Source organism: Cavia porcellus, unplaced genomic scaffold, assembly GCF_034190915.1.
Source record: "Cavia porcellus strain 051 isolate PalLab524CR breed Dunkin Hartley unplaced genomic scaffold, mCavPor4.1 scaffold_5, whole genome shotgun sequence".
Classification (NCBI taxonomy): Eukaryota; Metazoa; Chordata; class Mammalia; order Rodentia; family Caviidae; genus Cavia; species Cavia porcellus.
This window is the reverse complement of record NW_026947488.1, coordinates 41,573,572-41,584,132: the sequence shown is the minus strand read 5'-3', so window position 1 is coordinate 41,584,132 and position 10,561 is coordinate 41,573,572.

Below are 10,561 nucleotides of genomic sequence, written 5' to 3'. Positions count from 1 at the left end.
TGTCTTTGGCACAAGGAATTCCTTGGTGCAAGGGCTAGGATGCAGACATTGCTTATAACTGCAACAAATAAAGCCCTGGTGCATGGGAGGGAGGAGGACAGCCTATGGTGAAATAAAATTTAAGTTGGAGGCACTCTTCTTTACATCCTTTGATAGAAAAGACAGGGGCTCAATTTCCCCCTCTCATACCTTTGTACACTTCTTCAAATTCTGTGAGCAGCAGTTCATTCTCTGTGTTATGTTCCTTCATCTGGACCACGTGAGCCAGATAAGGTGGGGGAGATGGTTTGGTAAGGGTGGTCTCCAGGCAAGAATAAATAAACTTTAAAGCAGATGATCAAAGCAGAGCATTCTACTGGTAAGGACATTTATAATTGGTTTAGACAGGTCTTAGGCCTGTTTCCCACTGTGACTGGAGACTTCCAGGAGGGGTTACTGACTGGAGTCCCTGCTTATGTCTAGTCTACATTACTATAACTCTGTATCTTTGGTTACACTTTTCTGCTGGATGTTCAAGACCAAGTCAAAATGTGACCAGTATTAATCAAAATTAATCCTTTCCCCCCAAATATCAAGGTTAGTTATGGCTTTCCAGAAGTTAATTGTGTGACCATGTGTAGAACTCTACCTATTCTGTCACTGTTAGCCACATGGGTCACAGTCCTACTTGACCGTGTAATTTCCTTTGGAAACATAGAAGACATTTCTCTTATTAGTGAGCCTCCTTTTTTAGCACACTTTACCTTGGCTGAATCCTGTTCTTTGTTGTCTAACAATCTCCTTGCCTAGAAGGGTGGTTGACTTACCAAAGTTGTAGGTTCTATTAATACAGATTTCCTGGCTCTTTGTTAACCTTAGGAAGGCCAAGGCCAAAATTTTGGCTGTCCTCTTAGCCTAGTTATATTTTTAGCTTTGGTTCCTAAACCTCAGTTGTTGAACACACAAGAGGCCAGTTAAATCAGCATTGCAGTGAGAGCAGTAGGTTTAATCTTAGGATCTTGGCTAGATATCAAGCATCTTGAAATATATAGTATGACCAAGGAATGTTATTTTTTTCTGAGCATGATTGTCATGGAAGTTGAATCCCTGCCAAATATTAGCATGTGATAAAGTATTTTTACAGACAACTTGAGATCAAGGATAACATAACACATTATCACAACAATCATGATGATACCATTATATTAGAAACATCAGATTTTGTTATTATTTCTGAAACACATTTAAATTTTTATCTTAGTATGAAATGATTTCATATTCAGTTACCTTTAATTGCAAGATATCACATAACATATAAAATATTTTCCTAATTTCTTATCTTTTAACCACTTTTATTACCACATTGATATTTAAGTAGAATGTAGTTGTTTTATAGATATATTTTATAGGTTTTTAATGTATCATCTTTAATCATTATAGTGACATTGTCCCAACTGTACAAGATGTAGGAACAGTATACTCAACATGATTATATAACAATCACATAAATATCTGAAAATATCTTTTCTCATGAACAACTGTAGTTTGGGGGTCACCAGTATATTGTAAAATAGCTTTTTCAAACCCTGCATTTTAAAAGGACCAATACAGAGTCTCTTCTTTGCCTGGGGGACAGACGCCGGCTTCCTGTCGGGATGAGTAAGTCCAGCGAAGGCAGGGAACCCCACCCCAGCCTGGCAGAATTCTCTGCCTTGCCTGGGGGCCAGGTCCCAGCTTCCTGTTGGGATCAGTGAATCAGGAGGGGGCAGGGAATTCAGTCCCAGCCTGGCTGACCTCTCTCCCTCACTTGAAACAACACTTGAAGCTCAAAAATATAGGAAAATGACAAAATGAAAGACCAAAATGCAATCTCAAACATCCAGCCCATCCCAAGAAAGCCTAAGAGTCATGTGCATAGAAGAAAATATATGCCACATCCCTGAAATACCTGAAATAATAGTAACTGACATAAAGAAGCAACTCTGGGGAGCTTTAAAGAAATTCAAACTAGAAATAATCTCCCAGGTAAAAGAAGAAATGATAAAAGAAATGAAGGAGATGCTGAACATATCTAAAGAAGACACAGCTAAAAAATTGGAGGAATAAAACAAAAATATAGAATCCCTAGATGAACAATATAAGAAACAAACAGAATATATAAAGCAGATGCAAAGAGATATACAGGAAAACAAAAACTCCATCGAAAGTTGAAAAAAACACCTCAATGAATGTGAAGATAGAATTTCAGACCTCGAAGACAAGATTGCAGCCATTGAACAAGAAAGGAAAGATCTTTTAAAAATAACAAGAAATCAGGAAATAACAATTCAACACCTGCAAGATGATACAAAAAGGAACAGCATAAGGTTGCTAGGGATAAATGAAAAAGAAGGGGACAATATAACAGATGTCAAGCGGATATTTAGAGAAGTAATAGCTGAAAATTTCCCAAACATGAGATTGGAAACTGATATCAATATCAATGAAGCATACAGAACTCCAAATAGCCATAACCAAAATAAAACTACACCCAGACACATAATAATGTTCATCCCAGAAATCAAACAAAAGAATAGAATATTAAAAGCTGTCAGAGAGAAAAGACAGATCACCTATAAAGGAAAACCTATCAGAATCACAGCAGACTTCTCAGTACAAACAATAAAGTCAAGAAGAGCACGGAGTGAAGTATTTCAGATCCTAAAGGAAAATGATTTCCAACCTAGACTGATGTACCCTGAAAAACTGTCCTTCAAAATGGATGGAGAAATAAGATACTTCCATGACAAAGAACAGTTGAAAAACTACATGATCACCAAGCCAACCCTGCAAAGAATACTAAAAGATAGCCTAGATACATTTAGGAAAAAACCACTAAACAAAGCAGACAATTAAACAGAACTGAAAGATAAAGATGCAATAGCAGAAAGATAACATGTCAACAATAAACATATAACAGTTATAACATTAGTGTAAATGGTCTCAATGCACCAATTAAAAAAAAAACAGACTCACAGAATGGATCAAAAAACAAAATCCAACCTTATGTTGTCTACAAGAAACCCATCTAACCCAAAAGGATACCCACAGACTGAAAGTCAAAGGATGGAAAACAATACTTCATGCAACAGGAACCCCCCAAAAAAGCAGGGGTGGCCATTCTGTTTGCAGACAATGTGAATGTCAAGCCAGTAATGATCAGAAGGGATAAAGAAGGTCACTACATACTGGTTAGGGGAAAACTCCAAGAGGAAGAGATACCTATCTTAAATATATATGCACCAAATACCAGAGCACCCAAACAAGTTATATAAAACAAATACTAACAGAATTGAAAAACCAAATTAACAGTAACACAATTCTAACAGGAGATCTTAACACACCATTGACACCAGTGGACAGATCAACCAGACAGAAAATCAGCAAAGAAATAAAAGAACTGAATTGCACTTGTGAACAAACGGACTTAATAGACATATACAGAGTATTCCACCCAACAACAACAGAATACACATTCTTCTCAGTAGTGCATGGGTCATTCTCTAAAACGAACAATATATTAATTCGCAAAACATATCTAAATAAATGCAAAAGGGTTGAAATTACCCCTTGCATGCTATTGGACCATAGTGCTATGAAATTATAAATTAATGATAAAAGATACTGCAAAATTCCTACAATCACATGGAAACTGAATAATACACTCTTGAGTAATCAGTGTGTCACAGAGGAAATTAAAGAAGAATTAAATACCTACAAGAAAATGAAAACACAAATACAACTTACCGGAATCTGTGGGATGCAATGAAAGCTATCCTCAGTGGAAAATTTATTGCACTGAGTTCACACATCAGGAAAATAGAACGAATACAAATAAATAACCTGATGTTATAACTCAAACATCTAGAAAAAGAAGATCAAGTCAAGCCCAAAGCCAAAAGAAGAGAAGAAATTATAAAAATCAGAGCAGAAATCAATGCAACAGAGACTAAAAAAAAAAAAAAATCCAAAAAATCAATGAATCAAAGAGTTGGTTCTTTGAAAGAATAAATAAAATTGACAATCCCCTAGCCAACCTTATTTTAAAAAGGGGAGAAAAAGCTCAAATTCATGTAATAAGGAATGAAAGAGGAGAAATCACTACAGACCCTATAGAAATACAGAAAATCATCAACACCGATTTGGAAAACCTCTACTCTCAAAGGTTTGATAACACAGAGGAAATGGACAGATTCCTAGAAGCATACAAAGTACCAAAGCTAGGTCATGAAGATGTAAAACTACTGAATAACCCAATTTTTATTAATGAAATTGAAAATGTAATTAAATCCTTACCTACAAAGAAGAGCCAGGGCCCAGACAGATTCACTGCAGAATTCTACAAGAAATACAAAGACCTAATGCCAACACTCCTCAAACTCTTCAGTGAAATTGAAAGGGAAGAAATTCTTCCTAAATCGTTCCTAGAAGCAAATATTACTCTAGTACCAAAACCAGAAAAGGACCCAACTGAAAAAGAGAACTACAGACCAATCTCCCTAATGAACACAGATGCAAAAATCCTCAATAAAATATTGGCAAATAGGATGCAGCAAATCATCAAGAAGATCATACACCATGACCAAGTGGGATTCATCCCAGACATGCAGGGATGGTTCCATATACGTAAATCAATAAATGTAAATGCACCATATCAATAGAGCCAAAAGTAAGAACCACACGATCATTTCTATACATGCAGAAAAAGCTTTTGATAAGGTCCAACATTCATTTATGATAAGAACCTTGCAGAAAATTGGAATAGACGGTCTTTACCTCAATATAACAAAGGCCATCTATAACAAACCAACAGCCAATATTATACTAAAAGGCCGAAAATTGAAGGCTTTTACTTTAAAATCAGGCACAAGACAAGGATGTCCCTTATCACTGCTCCTATTTAATATAGTACTGGAAATATTAGCCAGAGCAATTAGACAAGAGAGAGAAATAAAAGACATAAAGATAGGAAAAGAAGAAGTTAAGCTATCATTATTTGCAGATGACATGATTCTCTATATAGAAGATCCCCAAAACTCCATTGAAAGACTGCTAGATATAATAAATAAATTCAGTAAGGTAGCTGGATATAAAATCAATACTCAAAAATCAATAGCATTCCTATACACGAACAACAAAGTCACAGAGAGAGAAATAAAAGAAGCCACACCCATCACATTAGCAACCAAAAAAATGAAATATCTAGGAATTACTCTCACGAAAGAAGTGAAAGACCTGTATAGGGAAAATTATTATACACTGAGAAATAAAATTTAAGATGATCTCAGAAAATGGAAAGACATCCCTTGATCATGGACAGGAAGAATAAGTATTGTGAAAATGGCCATTCTCCCAAAACGTTTATACAGATTCAATGCAATCCTGGTAAAAATACCATCAACATACCTCATAGAACTCGAGAAATCACTCCTAAAATTCATCTGGAGAGAGAAGAGACCGAGAAGAGCAACGACAGTTCTAAGCAGCGAAGGCAAGGCAGGAGGTATCACAATCCCTGACTTGAAATTATACTACAAAGCAACCGTAGTAAAATCAACATGGTACTGGAACCAAAACAGAGCTGAAGATCAATGGAATAGATTAGAAGATTCAACCACAACTACAAACACACTCAATCACCTTATCTTTGAGAAAGGAGCCAAACATGTTCACTGGGAGAATGACAGTCTTTTTAATAAATGGTGTTGGAAAAACTGGCTCTCCATATGCTGAAAACCAAAGCTAGACCCATGTCTATCACCATGTACTAAAATAAAATCTAAATGGATCAAAGATCTAAATACTAAAACAGAAACACTAAATCTATTGGAAGACAAATTGGGTAAAAACCTTGACAGAGGAGTAGGTAGAGAATTCATGAACAGGACTCAAGTCGCACGGTAAATACTTCCCAGAGTCAGTAACTGGGATCACCTCTTATTAAAAAGTTTCTGTACATCAAAAGAAATCTCCAGCATAGTGAAAAGAAAACCCACAAACTGGGAAAAAATATCTTAGTGAACTGCCCCTCAGACAAAGGACTTCTGTTTAAAACATATAAAGAATTAAAAAAAAAAAATCAGACTCCCAAAATTCAAAGACCCAATCCAAAAGTGGGCATCTGAGATGAATAAACAATTCTCAGATGAAGAAATACAAATGGCAAATAAATATATGAAAAAATGTTCATCATCATTAGTCATTAGAGAAATGCAAATTAAAATCACACTGAGATTTCATCTCACTCCTGAAAGAATGGCCAAGATCAAGAAAACCACCAACAACAAATGCTGCAGAGGCTGTGGAGAAAAAGGAACTCTCCTGCATTGTTGGTGGGAGTGTAGACTAGTGCAACCATTGTGGAGGTCAGTCTGGAGATTTCTCAGAAAACTCTGACTGGAAGCCCCATTTGACCCAGCTATACCACTTCTAGGCATATTTCCAGAAGAACTGAAAGCATCATACCACAGTGATATATGTGCACCCATGTTTAAAGCAGCACAATTTGTAATAGCCAGATCTTGGAAACAACCTAAGTGTCCATCAACTGAAGAATGGATAAAAAAGTTGTGTTATTTTTATACAATGGAGTACTACTCACCTATAAAGAATGATCACATTGAAACATTTATAAATAAATGGATGCAGCTTGAGACCATACTGATAAGTGAAATAAATCAAACTCACATGTATAAATACAGAATAGTTTTCCTTGTATAAGAAATGATAAGAATATATAAAAGTATGTGGTAATCATTATTCCCTATCATACTGGTTTGAAGCCATATAGTGTTTTCATTCATTAATTACAATGGTTTTAACCTGGGTTGTTCGATTTTAGTATCTGTGATAGCACAAATAGCTATTTTGAAGAAAACAACACAACATAAAATCTAGTGCTGATTTAATATCATCTTGTTTTGAAGTCTCATCAAGCTGTGGTACATCTGTTTCCACTGGTTTTAACATGTTGTATCTTACTATATTTCACTATATACTATAGTATAAACAAAATTCTTTACAGGCAAAGAGATAATATAGAAACCATTGTTCATTTTCTATTAGCTGGTTCTAAATACCCTGTAATTCTTGCATTCTCTTGAATGGCTTCACACTGTCTTGATATCCTTGATGCTATAGCATATGAAGTTACACTCAAATAATTCAAGGAAAGAGGCACTATGGTGACTATTATTATGTTAGATTATCTGTTGGTGAAACACAATGATGCTTAAATTGTTTGGTTCTGACCTGTGTTGTTATGGTACAATGTCCTCTGTTATCTCAATCTCCCCCCTTTTTAAAATTAATCTATTTTCTCTCATTTTGTTAATTAAGGGAAAACTAAATTAAAAAATAGTGGGACATATTATAGTAACTTTTTTATTTTCCTATTAATCTGATTTGAACCCCAGTATTGCTCTCCCCATCTTGTTCTGTCTGATTATTCTATATTCTATTTTGTTTGATAGTAACAAGTTTGAGGATATACGCAACCACTTTGAAGGCAATAAGATATACTATGATGCCCATTATGGTTTGACTATTATCCTTTTTTTGAAGTCCTGTTAAGGTCTCCAGTGTAGGTTTTATTGGTCTTGTTCTGTATTGTTTTAATCAATTCTATTATACCTAATGATATAGGCAACTCAATTTAAAAATAGCAAGAGGCACAATGGTAACCACGTTTGATCACCTAGTATTCTATTTTTGCATCATGTACTATGTCCATCCTTCTGTTCTAACTGACTCTGTTTTGCTTAGTCATGTTTGGTTTTATTCTCTTCAAAAAAAAGTAATAAGAACTGTGGGAATAAAAACCCAAAAAGTCTAATTGTTATTGTAAAAAAGAGAGGAAAGGAAGGTGGACTAAGGGATATAAACGCAAGTATGTTTGAGTGTGTAGGATGGAAAACCATATTACTGAGCTTTTGTTGGATCATTGAACGGAACTGTCTCCAATATCACCGTATGAATGTCCATTTTATATGCTTTAATTTTATAATTTGGACAACTGTTTCTAAGAAGACAATATGTAATCTATTAACTAATGATCTATACAATAATAAAATATTTATTTAGTCAAATCTAGGACATGTAAATTTAACCAAAAGCATCAGGACCAGAAATCCTCATTGTTTTAGGTGCAGAGAGATTAACATTTTACTTATAACCAGGTTAACTATATGATAATAATTTGTTCAATAACTTGAGATGTGGTACCATAACACCCCAGGAAAACTGCACAGGCTCATCAGAGAACAAAGTGGGCAAATTTTGGTCTAGATAGTTGCTCTTTCAACCACAGAGAGGAATTTCGTTTCAATAATTTCCCAAGTTCAAAATGTTTCAACTTAGTTACCTTATCAATTGCTTTAGATGACTCATAATAGCAGTTAACAGTTTATCTTTGAACAAGGAAAGATTCTTAAATTATTGCACACAGACAGTAATGGCACTGCATTGATGAAGTTAATTTTGGACATTATCTTGGTTATCTAGGTTATCTAATAATCTGAATGGAAACATATCATCAATCTTTAAAATACCTTTATTCTTATCAACTGATTTAAATTAATCTACTATTAAGCTATGTGAACCAAAACCATTGGAGCTAGTATCATGAAGTGTCTGCTTATCTATAGGGTGACCTCAGAACATATAATTTAAGATTCGCATATAGAAACATAAACTATTTAAATCATATATAACCTTTATTTGGTCAGACACTAAGGATTTTATTTGTAAGTCAAATATTACTTCAAGTCTTTCACCCCTCATCTTATAACCTTTCAACTGGATTTAGCTACTTCTAAAACCCAGATAACTGACTTTTATATGGAAGGTGAAAAGAGCCAGAGAAAGTAAAAAGAAAATTAAAATTGCCTTACGTACCTTAAATCAACGAATATAAAAGACATAGATACACTTTTACTTTTAGATCATTGTGCACTCTTAGAAATATTGATCAAGTTGAGCTATAACTATAATAATCTGTTATGTTTATTATAAATTGTCTCATCAGCCAATTTATTTGGGGTGATCAATTAGTTCAAATATTTCTTGCAGTAAAATAACACTAATAAGAAAGTGGGAGAGAAAACCCTATTACAGACTTATATTGAGAAAGAGGGGGAAAGGGGCAAACCTTGGGGTTATATCTTTTTATTTCCTAATTTACCCTTGGAGGAGCAATTAACTTTTAATTTAAATATAAGTCACATATTCTTATGGCTTTATGTCTAGATCTCCCCCTCCCCCAAGCATCCTGTGATCACTGGGATTTATCACAAATGGCTGAATCTGGACTGTGTGATGCTGGAATTAAGGGTTTGTGACTAGGAAATCAGTCCACTGATGGGTTTGGCATAGTTCTGGCTAGGCCTAAGGATGTGAATGTACACCTACCTTAGGGCAGGTAGCCTGCATACAATATAAAGGACAGAAAGCGTCTTGTCCCCCCACCTCCTTGTTGTTTTTACTGTCTTTCACTGCCATGAACTATTACCCTTCTTGATGTGCCACCCTGCTTTGGAGCCAGCCAATTATGGACTGAAACCTCTCCAATTATGAGCTAATTAAACCTTTCCCCTTTTAACTTTGGTGTCAGATATTTTGCCTCACCTTGAGAAAAATAACTAACATACATACTGTTATGGATTAAGAACTGGTGGTCAACTTAATGCCAGCTGGATTACATCAGCATGGTTCTGAGCTTCAATGTTCTACCTGAGCAAAGTTGCCAGCATAAAGAGATGTGGAGAAGGCAAGTTGTTGCATTGAGGCTTTGTGGCACTGTGGGTTCTCCTAAGAGTTGCTGTTTGAGCCATTGGTTCTCCTGGACAAGCTCTGTTCCTCACATTGAGCATTGCTTCCTGGCTCCAGAGGGGCAGACGTGTGCCACTTGGTCTCCAGGATGAACTTGTCAAGCTGGCTTCCTGGCATGTACTCAACTGTGCTTATCATCAGAGGAGATCAGGGCCTCTATGTCACTGAGGATGGCTGTGGTGCTTTTCAGGACAGCCCTAGTCTTTGTTATGAGTGTGGTTTCTTGGCTCCAGCATAGAACCCTCATCCCACCAGCACAGCTCCTTCAGCCCACTGGCATTGACTTTGTGGCTGCTGAACTTTGGGCCTTCCCAGTAGGGATCTGTAAAAAAGACAGGCGTGAGTCCTTCTTGTTGGCTCTGGACTTCCAGATGAACTTGTGAGAGGCATTATGTCTTTGGTGTTGCAGATAGATTTCCTGAAGCTTCTTGTATTAACTCTGGGTGACCATCATAAAAAAAATATTATAAACTCTATGTCCTGATTCTAGTTATTCTCTGTGTACAACTGCTGACTATAACACATACCAAAGAAAGCAGAAACCAAATGCCTCCATCCCCTCCCATGTGATGGGAAGTACTAGGCTCTTTTAATCTCTAGCTCCCTACCTATTTGATTCTGTTGGTTATCAGAAAAAAGTTTATGAGTTTGAGTTATTTATATTTAGCCCAGATTTGATTTAAATTTATTTTTCTATAATTTTGGTTATAGTTTC